This window comes from Clarias gariepinus, chromosome 1 (assembly GCF_024256425.1).
Source record: "Clarias gariepinus isolate MV-2021 ecotype Netherlands chromosome 1, CGAR_prim_01v2, whole genome shotgun sequence".
In the NCBI taxonomy this organism is placed as follows: domain Eukaryota; kingdom Metazoa; phylum Chordata; class Actinopteri; order Siluriformes; family Clariidae; genus Clarias; species Clarias gariepinus.
The window spans coordinates 22995001-23007646 of NC_071100.1; the positions used below are offsets into that span (position 1 = coordinate 22995001).

The 12646-nt window shown below is 38.8% G+C and overlaps 1 protein-coding gene across 1 annotated transcript in view; it reads right to left on the bottom strand.

Moving 5' to 3' along the window:
* LOC128524659 (butyrophilin subfamily 2 member A2-like) overlaps positions 1–12646 on the bottom strand; it is a 42117-nt gene that overhangs the window by 1536 nt on the left and 27935 nt on the right. The window lies entirely within an intron of this gene.

Sequence of the window (12646 nt, forward strand, 5' to 3'; positions counted from 1 at the left end):
ACCCATGCACGTGCACACACACACACACACGCACACACACACACACAATTCATTCAGACACACACATTCTAACACACACACACACACACACACACACACAATTCATTCAGAGAAACTGTGTGTGTAAAAAAGTATAAAGAATCTTTTTTTGGAGTTACTGAACTTCTCTCTCTCACTCACACACACACACACACACACACAATCTTTCTCTCTCCGTGTCACACACACACACACACACACACACACACACACACACACACACACACACACACACACACACACACACAATTTATGTAAAAAGTATGTAATGTCATTCAGAAGATTTACATGATTTAGAAAAGAACACAGAACTGGAGTCGACTCTGACCTTCAAAATCAACGGTTTCATGTAATGTTTTGGTTCTGGGAAAAAAGTTGCAAATGAAATGAGTACAGTGCAGAGGAACTTTTTTATTTTATGAAAACAACAAAAAACTGGAAAAAGGTTAACGTATTGGATTTTTGCTGGATGTACAAAGACAAAGTTTATAGAAATATCACCGATATACCGTGAGAAGTGTTGTGAAACATCTGAAACTTTTAGACTAAGGAAAACTATACTGTAACTATGCTTTATCTCTGGTAAATTATGATTAATTGATTTTGTATTATTTTACTCTGTCTTTCGCTTTATCATGGGGGAGTTTGTGTTTCCTCCCTAAACATCACCGGTGTTGAGATGATGCTGTTTGAAATGATAAAACAGAACATTTTTTACAAGAAGCAGAAAGTAACTACAGAAATGTGACAGATTGTGTATACGAGTGGGATGGGATGTTGATTTTGAGTCACTTCACTTCCACCAGGGAGGGGTTACGATTTTATTCTCTAAATATTTTACTACAATATCTTGTAACATAGAAGAAATTATAAAATGTAGATTAAAAGTTAAAGCATAATTTAAAATGAATACTTCTGTCTTTTTGTGTGTTTAATTATGTTAAGTACAATTAAACATTATTAAATCAAAGAACACAATTGGCTATTAACATTATTAGACAATTTCCCTTTTTTTTTTCTTTTTTTTTTTTTTAAATAGCAGTCAGCTTTTGATTCACGTTGGTTTTTGGTAAAATCCAGAATAAACAGTTGTTTTAACAGCACACTCTCAATGTCACAAAAGTTTTAAATCAGCCAAAAAGTAACTTACAAAGAGAAATTATTCATCTCCATGTTTTTCTAGTGATGTAAACCTATTCTGCCCCTTAAAGAAAAAATCAGAAACTCACAGATCTCACAGTGAGAGCATGCTTCCAGGACGTTACAGTTTTTCTGAATTGCTAAAACACTAAGTCCCATTGTAAAAACTAAACTGTCAACTACTCTTTTATCAAAACTCTATCATCAAATCAATCCCAGAGTTGTCAAAATCTTCAACACTATTCTTCTGGTTAGGGCACAATTTGCAAATCTAAATCTCCCATTTATCACACCTGTAAACACATTCGCACACACAAAACACATTTAGCAGTGTGGTGCACTTCTACTCAGACTGGTGCACACAGGCTACAGAAGTTAAACACAACTAACACACTGTTTTCATCATTTACACACTACCACTCAAAATTGAAAACACATGTGTCCAAACAGTGAACCCAATTAGTAAACAGTATATACTGTAAGCCTAGTCATATGCAAATGGCATGAGTGGATCCAACTATAGGAGCAATAGAATAGAAGAGGAAGAGGAGTCAGAGGAGTACGTGTCAGAGTCAGAGGTAGAGGTAGTGGGCAAGGACTAAAACCAAGAAAAAGATCTGTAATTTTAAATAACATTCGAGCAACTGTCATAGATCATGTTCTGGTGCATGGCATGACTATGAGGGAGGCAGGGCAACGTGTGGAACCAAACCTAAGCAGGTTTTCAGTGGCTACTATAATCCAGACCTTCAGAGAAGAAAACAGGTAAAAGTATACTTGTCTCAGTAAGGAGGCAATGAAAAATATTTTTTCCATGGTACTGTCTTTAAAAACATTTACTAAATAAAATATATGTGTGGTATATACAATGGTGGCTAAAAGTTTTGAGAATTACATAAATAATAGAAATTGGAAAAGTTGCTGCCTAAGTTTTTTATAATAGCAATTTGCATATACTTCAGAATGTTATGAAGAGTGATCAGATGAATTGCATATTCCTTCTTTGCCATGAAAATAAACTTAATCCCAAAAAAAATCTTTCCACTGCATTTCATTGCTGTCATTAAAGGACCTGCTGAAATCATTTCAGTAATCGTTCTTGTTAACTCAGGTGAAAATGTTGATAAGCACAAGGCTGGAGATTATTATGTCAGGCTAATTGGGTTAGAATGGCTGATTTGACATGTTAAAAGGAGGGTGATGCTTGAAATCATTGTTCTTTCATTGTTAACCATGGTGACACGCAAAGAAACGGTGTGCAGCCATCATTGCATTACATAAATATGGTTTCACAGGCAAGGATATTGTGGCTACTAAGATTGCACCTAAATCAACAATTTATAGGATCACCAAGAACTTCAAGAAAAGAAGTTCAATTCTTGTTAAGAAGGCTTCAGGGCATCCAAGAAAGTCTAGCAAGCACCAGGATTGTCTCCTAAAGAGGATTCAGCTGCGAGATCGGAGTGCCACCAGTGCAGAGCTTGCTCAGGAATGGCAGCAGGCAGATGTGAGCGCATCTGCACGCACAGTGAGGCGGAGACTTTTGGAAGATGGTCTGGTGTCAAGAAGGGCAGCAAAGAAGCCACTTTTCTCAAAAAAAACATCAGGAACAGATTGATCTTCTGCAGAAAGTATGGTGAGGACTGGGGCAAAGTCATATTCTCCGATGAAGCCTTTGTTTGGGGCATCTGAAAAAAGGCTTGTCCGGAGAAGAAAAGGTGAGCGCTACCATCAGTCCTGTGTCATGCCAACAGTAAAGCATCCTGAGACCATTCATGTGTGGGGTTGCTTCTCATCCAAGGGAGTGGGCTTACTCACAATTTTGCCCAAAAACACAGCCATAAATAAAGAATGGTACCAAAACACCCTCCAACAGCAACTTCTTCCAACAATCCAACAACAGTTTGGTGAAGAACAATGCATTTTCCAGCACGATGAAGCACTGTGCCATAAGGCAAAAGTGATAACTAAGTGGCTCGGGGATCAAAACGTTGAAATTTTGGGTCCATGGCCTGAAAACTCCCCAGATCTTAATCCTGTTGAGAACTTGTGGTCAATCCACAAGAGGCGGGTAGACAAACAAAAACCCACTAATTCTGACAAACTCCAAGAAGTGATTATGAAAGAATGGGTTGCTATCAGTCAGGATTTGGCCCAGAAGTTGATTGAGAGCATGCCCAGTCGAATTGCAGAGGTCCTGAAAAAGAAGGGCCAACACTGACTCTTTGCATAAATGTCATGTAATTGTCGATAAAAGCTTTTGAAATGTATGAAGTGCTTGTAATTATATTTCAGTACATCACAGAAACAACTGAAACAAAGATCTAAAAGCAGTTTAGCAGCAAACTTTGTGAAAACTAATATTTGTGTCATTCTCAAAACTTTTGGCCACGACTGTATATGTATATACTATATATATATATGTGTATGAGTATGTATGTGTATATATGTATATACTGTATGTACTGTATGTATATATATATATATATATATATATATATGTGTGTGTGTGTGTGTGTGTGTATACTTCTAACTAAATGTTGTTGTTTTTTTAGAATTGTCTTATTCTAGAATTTTAAAATATGGTCTATCAAAATAATGCAATTCGACTGCGTGAAATACAGCAGCGGATTACAGAAGACAACATACATTTTGAGGGAATAAATAGTGTGAGTCTGTCAACAATTGACCGTGTCCTGCAATGCAACAAGATAAGGATGAAACAAGTTTATCGGGTACCATTTGAGCGAAACAGTGAGAGTGAAAGAGCAATGATGTTAGTATGTGCAAGTAAGTAAACTTTTACAGTAAACTCAGTAGTAGAATGTACACTGTATTGTCTGGGAAGCAGCAAATGTATGCATCATACTGTGTCATTTACAGAACTAAATGTAGTTTGTTTCCACTGTGTGCAGAGAATCTTTAGGCTTGACTCAATGGTTAGGCCTCATGAATAGATCTTCATGGATGAAGCTGGATTCAATCTAGCCAAAAGGAAAAGAAAAGGTCATAGGTCAATGTGCCATTATTGAACTGCCTGGCCAGCGTGGTGGAAATGTAACTACAGTATCTGTGCTGCCATCAACAGCTATGGGGTTCTCCACAGTAATGTTACTATTGGGCCATACAACTCCGAAATTCTACTAACATTCCTGGATGGTCTACGGGATGCTTTGCTTGAGCATCCCATGTATGTTATCATTTAGGACAATGTGAGCTTTCACCGTGGTCCAAGTATACGTGATTAGTTTCATAATAAGCAACATTTTAAACCCTATTGAGGAGTTTTTCTTGGCATGGAGATGGAAAGTATATGACCAAAACCCTTACACACAGGAAAATCTACTTTAAGCAATGAATGGAGCATGTGGTTAGATTGAAGTGGAATCTTGCCAGGGCTGGATTCGGCATGCTAAAGGATTCTCTCCTCGTTGCCTTGCAAGGGAGAACATGGATGTGGATGAAGTCCTGTGGCCTCACCCAGCACAGAGGCATGATGCTGAGGCAGAATAAATTATTTGAATATGCTGTAAAATATACAGTATATATTTGTTTATATAAAACTTTTTCTTTAAATGTGAGTACAAGAATAAACGAATAAATATTATTTTACCGCTATTCCACAGTGTTTTGTATTTATTTATTTAGTGTGTAATCGTTGCTAAGTTGTGTTTGCACATTGGCTGATTTTGTGTGGTTTTTGACAGTAGTGCTTGATTTTGAGTAAAGTTCAAATAGTTTTGGGTCAAATGTTTGGTTTTGCAACAGAAGTCGAAGGTTTTGTGACTGTAGCTTGAATTTTAGAGTTTGTGTTTTGAGACAAAGATGAGATTTTAGGAAATGTGTTTTAGCAATTCAGAAAAACTGTAATCTAATGGATGCACCATCCAAATACTTTTTTAGCTTGGGGGGGGGGGGGTGTGTGGGGGGGGGGAATTGACAAATTATGCTTTGAAAATTGAGACATCTCATTGGATACTCGCCTCCCAATAAAATATCACAATGCATAGGATTTTATAAACATCCCGATTCAATATTACATTTTTCCTAAGTTTGTTACAATTTGTACACCTTAAAAGTTTCATGATTAATTAAATAAAGCTTGTTCCTTATAACATTATATATCATTAGTTTTCTCACTTAAAAAGCATTTAAACAATACAAACTAACTTCAAATACAAGAGTTTGATACAACATTTAACTGAGCAGTGCGTATGTGTAATCCAGCATGAATATTATTTCTAAACAAACTTAGCAAATAATTCACTGTGTACCACTTGTAGGATTATGAAGAAATGGTGGTATATTATCTCATTAAATACCTCTAAACTTAATCTGACAATGAGCACATGGGTGCACACGGATGGAGTTTTTAACTAATTGGTGCTTACAGTGTTTTGAGACTGGTGTAAGCGTGTGTAATGAGTGGATTTGAGACTAATTCGCTCATAGAGTTTAGAGAAAAAGGCAGATCTGAGGCTTTTACAGTTTTTTCCAATCGCTAACACACTAAAATGACTTGCACAGCCCAATTATTTAAACTGGCACACAGAGAGCAAAACTTCTCAAGTCTCCAAAAGTCTAACCACATTTTCTGCTTTACACACATTTTGCATTTTAAAATGACACTTATTTTTTTTTTTTAATTACACACTTTAAATGCACTGAAAAACAGTTATCTGCATAAGACACAACAATCTGACATAAAGTCACATGTTTGCTATTTCAAAGAGGGACGAGAGACGACACCGTGGTGGAGGAAGGGGCCAAATGTTCACCGGGGTACAGAAAGCTGCCATTGTAAACTTTTTTACATAGAAAAAAAGATTAGATTACGAGAAATTCAAAACCACATCATCCAAGACAACACCTTATTCGACAACATTCAACGAGTCAGTCTGTTCACTTTGGCTCACATTCTCAAGCGGAACCAAATCAGAATGAAACAACTTTATAAGGTGCCGTTTGAGAGAAACTCTCAAAGAAACAAAGATCTCAGACGAGCATATGTGGATGTAAGTACTATATTGACTGCAGTACACTACACGCAACATTTCCCAGTGTACCTGATAACACCATATTGACTGATTTTTGTTCTTTGTTTTCAGGGAGTACTGGAAATGGATGTTCATGCAATCCCACATGAGTTCATCTTGATGAGGCTGGGTTCAACCTAGCAAAGACCAGATGAAGGGGGAGAAATGTCATTGGCCACAGAGCCATTATAGATGTTCTTGCCCAATGTAGTGGGAGCATCACAATGTGCGCTGCCACCTCCAGTATGCATGGTGTCCTGCACCGTCATGCCAACCTTGGACCATACAACACAGCCCATATTCTCACATTTCTGGACAGACTTCACAACATTCTTATACCACCAGAGCGTATGAATGATGCAGACCATCAAAAAAAAACAAAACGGTACCTTGTAGTATGGGACAACGTGAGCTTCCATCGTGCAGCCCCAGTCCGAAACTGGTTTGCTGACCACCCAACATTTTTTCGTGCAATACCTCCCACTATACTCACCATTTCTGAACCCCATAGAAGAGTTCTTTTCGGCATGGCGGTGGAAGGTATAGGACCGGCAGCCCTTTGTGCGCATGCCTCTTATACAGGCCATGGAAGAGGCATGGGATGAGATTGATGTGGGTGCAATTTAGGGATGGATAAGGCACTCAAGGCACTTCTTCCCTCGATGTCTGGCAAGGGAAGATATTGCATGTGATGTTGATGAGGCGTTGTGGCTGTGCGGCTAAATGCTGACTAATTATTTTTCTTGCCTCTTTTTTTTTACTGTAATATATTTTTTCAGAAATTTTCTTTTTTAGTTTACTGTTTTTTTGTAAGAATATTTTTGTTCAGTCCCATGTAAATATACAAAAAATGTTTCAACAGCATATGTGTGTATCTGCAAATATTTCTGTGCATGTGAACAATCTGATACATATTTTAGTATTATGGCAAAGCATACTAAAGATGGGGGTGCGTTTTATTATGACCAACAGTGTGTATATGGTTAGGCAAAAATCTGGCAATATGAATGAAGTGTGTGCGATTTCATGCAAAAGTTTGATTTTGATAAAGCTATGTGTAGTTTCGGTTGCAGTGCTTCATTTTGCAGGATATATGAGGTATTTTGCAGTTTGGGTGTGTGGTTTTGTGATTTGTGTTAAGTATTTTGATAAAACCAGAAAAAAAACCTAGTTTCAAATATTGTGTGTTAGCAATTGGAAAAAACTGTAATGTATGTGTAATGCCACTACCCGGAAGCTTCTCTGCTCTGTCCAGAATCATTAATATCTGAGGCTGATCCGAGATCACCAGTCATGGCCAATCAAACTTAAAATCAGCCAATTCTAGTCACTGGCCGATAGCCCAGTTCATCTCTTTTATGAATGTAAAAATACTTTTTGCAGTCAATGTGGTGATATGTAAATAGCCACACAAAAGAATTGTGATTCATAACTGAACTGATTTTTCCCCCCATCTCCAATTTAAACAATACGAAATTACTTTAAATACAAGAGTTTTACATTTAACATAAACTAAATAAAGAAGAAACAGTGATGTTTTACACTTGAAATACTTCCAAAGTCTTGAACGCGTGTTAAGCAACTGCAGGCAGAGTGCAGACAGCTTTATTTAGTGGCATTCACTGGGGGACAGCAAAGGAAGAATTTCATTGTAAGGGGAAAATGTTTTTTTACTGTGGATATGACAATAAAACTTGAAACTTTGTGAGCGTACACAGCTTCTAACGTGGATACGCACAGAAATCTTTTACGCCATATTTATCTTACATACAAATACTCTTCTACCACGTACATATGGGAGGGTAGAAATTAGCACCTTCACTTAAGCATAGCCTCTACAGCTGACATGAACATGATTATTGTAACAGCAATACAGTCGAACATTTCACCATAAAAATAACTAGATTACATCACTGAATATAGTCATGAAAGTGTGCAATCACCTTCTTCTTCTTTATGCTTAATTTTTACCCTTTATATTACAATGAGCAGGAAGTCCTTGTGTTCTCCTTCTGTGCGCACAGTCAGTGTCACTATCAAACTAAAAGCCTTAAATTGCCAGTTCACATTAATAAACACTTTGAGGGTCATTTACACTCACACTGTTACCCAAAAAAGCATTTTCATGTCATTGGTTAGTTGCGACACGAAAAATTATATTAGAGGTATTTGCGGGAAGGCTAAGAAATGTTTTAGAGAAAGTCATGAATACAGATCAAACGTATGTATGTTTGAAATATCTATATTCAATAATATCGCTCTGATTCAAGGCATTTTTAAAATCTTAAGATTATACATGTTAAATATAATTATTTTTATAAGTCTGATTTCCCTAGACCAAGAAAAAGCACTTGATAGTGTAGAGCACAGATATCTATGGATAACCAACTTTCGTCCTGATTTTATTAAGAAAATAAAAGTTTTACATAATGACACTGGGAGTGTGCTGAAAGTTAATGGTGGCTTGAGTGTGCATTTTAAAATAGAGGTGCTAGACAAGCATGTCCACCGAAAGGTATGCTTTATGCCCCAGTGATAAAAACTTAGTTACATAATCTGAGAACTGATGGAAAAGGAACACATCATCTATTAGTGTATGCCGATGACATAATTTAAGTTTTAAACAAAATAATACGTACAAAAAAGGTGACGAAATTTCCTTTGCAAAAATAAACTGAGCAAAAAGTGAAGCAATTAGCGAAAGGTCTAAAAAGTTATCAACACTATCAGAGAAACTTGAATGGACAAGAGGAGGAATTAATCTAAACGATTTTAGTAGTCTCTTGGACAGCCTGCCGAAAATTTTTTTATATTTACCTAATGAAGAGAAAGGACAAGGCTTAATGCATCTGCAGAGCATAATTACAGACTTTCGCCCACACTTTTTCTGGACAGTTCAACATGTTTGAAGCTACCGGTAGTCATCATAACCTTTTTAAAATGAAACAATACAGAGAGTACAAGGTATGTATATTGATTTCTAAAAGAACCTTTACCCCATGGAGCACATGAGTATGAGAAAGAGAAAGAGTATGAGAGATCACTATGACTGAGAGATCACTATGATGGGACATAAGAGAGCTCATGCTCTTTCCAAACATAGAAGAAAACACTAACCATTGTTTTACTACAAAAACCTTGCAAACATAAATTCCTTCACTGTCTTAGTGAAAAACCTTTTTAAAGCTTGCATGAAAGTTTATATATACACAATAAATGTATACAGTATTAAACAGTATATACACAAAAAAAATGTGTATACATACAAAAGTTTGTGTGCTATTCTCAAATTAACAGAGGAAGAACATCCACAATCACTGTGGAGTGATTGCAGAGAGATTGTGTGTGTGTGTGTGTGTGTGCGTGCGTGTGAGAAAGAGATTGTGTGTGTGTGTGTGTGAGAGAGAGAGAGAGAGATTGTGTGTGTGTGTGTGAGAGAGAGAGAGATTGTGTGTGTGTGTGTGTGAGAGAGAGAGATTGTGTGTGTGAGTGAGAGAGAGATTGTGTGTGAGTGTGTGTGTGAGAGAGATTGTGTGTGTGTGTGTGTATGTGTGTGTGTTGCGTTGCCCTGCCTCCCTCATAGTCATGCCATGCACCAGAACATGATCTATGACAGTTGCTCGAATGTCATTTGAAATAACAGACCATTCCTGATAGTAGGCTATCTGATAGTTAACTATGCAAATGTCCTGATTTGTGAATATGCCAACATATCTTAATTAAAACGTAAAAATGTGTCGTCATCAATAGAAGACATGAATCAACAATATTCATATATATATATGCCTAAAATGTATTTCGCCCAGCAAAACATAGAATAGAAATAAAATGTTTAATGGTACCAATCAAATCAGACTTCATAATTACTTTGAGTGTAATTCACAAATTTACTGAATATATTATGTTTTTATGTGTATACAGTATGTGTTTGTATGTGAATATATTATATAAGTATGTGTTTGTGCACGCGTCTCATATGTAACATTCATATAAAATGCAATTCATGATAAGTGTATGTTGTTAAAGTATTTGTGGATATGTATGTAACAACGCGGCTCGCGCGAGGGGCAGAAACTGTGAACAGAACGGGCCGGGTCGTGATACCGCGACACACTGTGTGATCATTCAGTCGCACCGGTAAAATGTGTCAGGGCCAAAGACAAAGCGCGCTGAAGAAGACACAGGCAAAGCCCAAGCCTCTGTCTGTCTAAGACACCAGCGAGAAAGTGAGGGAAAGCGACACGGATCAGTTTAGTGCGCGCTCTCGGGTTAAAGTGCACAAACCACAAACTCTACTCTCTCTCTTCCTAAAGGCATAAGCCCCGAGAGCATCTTTAGTTTTTTTTGTTTTAGTTTCCAGAATCCTGTCCGTTCTTGCGTAGACGGCGGAGCTCTGTTTATTTTGTTTTCAGTTTTCTTTTGGTTTCCTTTTAAGTTTCTTAATTAATGATCCAACGCTATCTCCAAAAGGAAATGTCTTCCCATGTCTGTCATAAGCTCTTACAGCCAGGGTCGGTTCTTGACAGGCACATATGGGGGGCAGTGAGAAGTGTGAAGGGGGCATCATGTGTACACTTTACCTTCAGACCTGTCCAACTTGGGTGTCCCACTTGAAGACTAAGCTCCTGCTGGTATAGATCTTAAGGTCACTGAGGCACGCGAACCCCCTGACCACAATAAGGTGGCAATCCCTCAGGGGGGAAACTGAAAAATAAAAATAAAATAAATAAGCCACTGGGCGCATTCGCCATGGATTTAAGATGCCTCGCGCGGCGTGCTTATCCAGAATTCGAGCACGACAAGCAGGAAGAGCTAGCTCGTCGCGCATTTCTCCGGGGACTTCGACCGCCGCGGTTCCACGACCACATCAGGTTAGCGGCACCAGCCTCCCTTTCTGAGGCACTGCGCGAGGCCATAATGGTGGAACATCACGGCAAAAGAGCCGAGCGACCTCCTGCAGCTCGGGGCCGCTCGGTAGGCGACCCTAGCCAGGGACAGGGCTACCCGTTGCGGCTAGGCAAGGAACAAGCCTCTGAGGTTTTGCGACGACGCCGAGGCCAGGGACCGCAGGACTACCGCTGCAACGTTCTCAGGCCTGAGGACAGCGTACCCCAGCAGCCGTTTAAAGTAGCTCCGGGCTGCACTAAGGGGAAGCCACCTCCCGCAACCGCTTTGTTCCCCCAACTAGTGCATTCAACTATGCAGAATTGAAAAGTGGTATAGTGAGCCTACTGAAGTGATGAAACTGAAGGCGAGACTTAGCAGGTGAAAGTGGATGGTCTCAAAAATGTCCTATAGGGTGCATACACTAGTTATTAATAACCTGGCAGTATCGTCTTTATGGCACAGACTGACGTGTACCCACCACCAAACCTGCTAGCAAAAATCCAGGGCCTGATTGTCGATTTCTGGTGCTCGATAGAACTTTTACTAGGCACAAGAATGTTGGACACCAGTTTTTTTATTGTGGACTTTTTAAAATTTAGAACTGTTATAAAATCCAGGACCAAGGATGTATCATACACTGGCTGCTAAAGAAGCCCCTGGTCTACAGGGGACATCTGGACATCCCTGGCATGACCACCTTGACACTGTCCAAAAGTCTGATTTCAGTAGGCATTGTGAAACTTCGACACCTTATTAACATAACAGGAACAGACCTCTCATGGGCAGATGACTTGGCAGCATGGTTGGGATTGTGTGCTCCTGGCATGTTATCAGCAAGCTCTTACATCAGTGACGGTCTACATAACATCACAAGAGCATGTTCAGCTGAAGGAATACAAAATCTGTGAGCCTGGTCGTACTCCAGAAAAGGCTCCAGCTGAACATCGCCTCAGACCTGGATGGGTGTGAGGGCCCTTTCCTACAGTGCCAGGTGAAGGAGAAACTAACATTTTGGTCGGGTAAGCTACTGTATGGAACCTGCATCAAAGTTTTAAATAAGAAAAAACTGACTGGGAGGTCAAAAAACCCCATGGCGAAGTGTTCCATGACAATTCTGTCCAAACATACAAAATCGAGAATCCTAGTAACTAATTCCCACCCACACTCCCACATCAAGGCTACAACCACCAACCAGGGAGGGCAAGGACTAGCACGTGCTTCCTCAGAGTCACGTGAAGCCACCAACCGCATCTTTTTGAACTCTAAACTCACGCACCGTTGGGGCGGCGTAACACTCAGAAGAGAGTGCTATCCCCTCCTTCTGCTTGCATGTGTTCACAGACGCTTGTGATCGACTGTAGAGCCATGATTGAAACTTACTTTAGCTAACAGAATAACCACAACCATGCTCTTTCTATTTATTTATTTATTTAATGTGTATATTTTAGTAAGTTATCTACATACTATTTTACTAACCAATTTTATTGTTTAATGTGCCTAGCAGAAATAAAGGATTGTCAAAGTCTCTCTCTCTGGTTCATGCT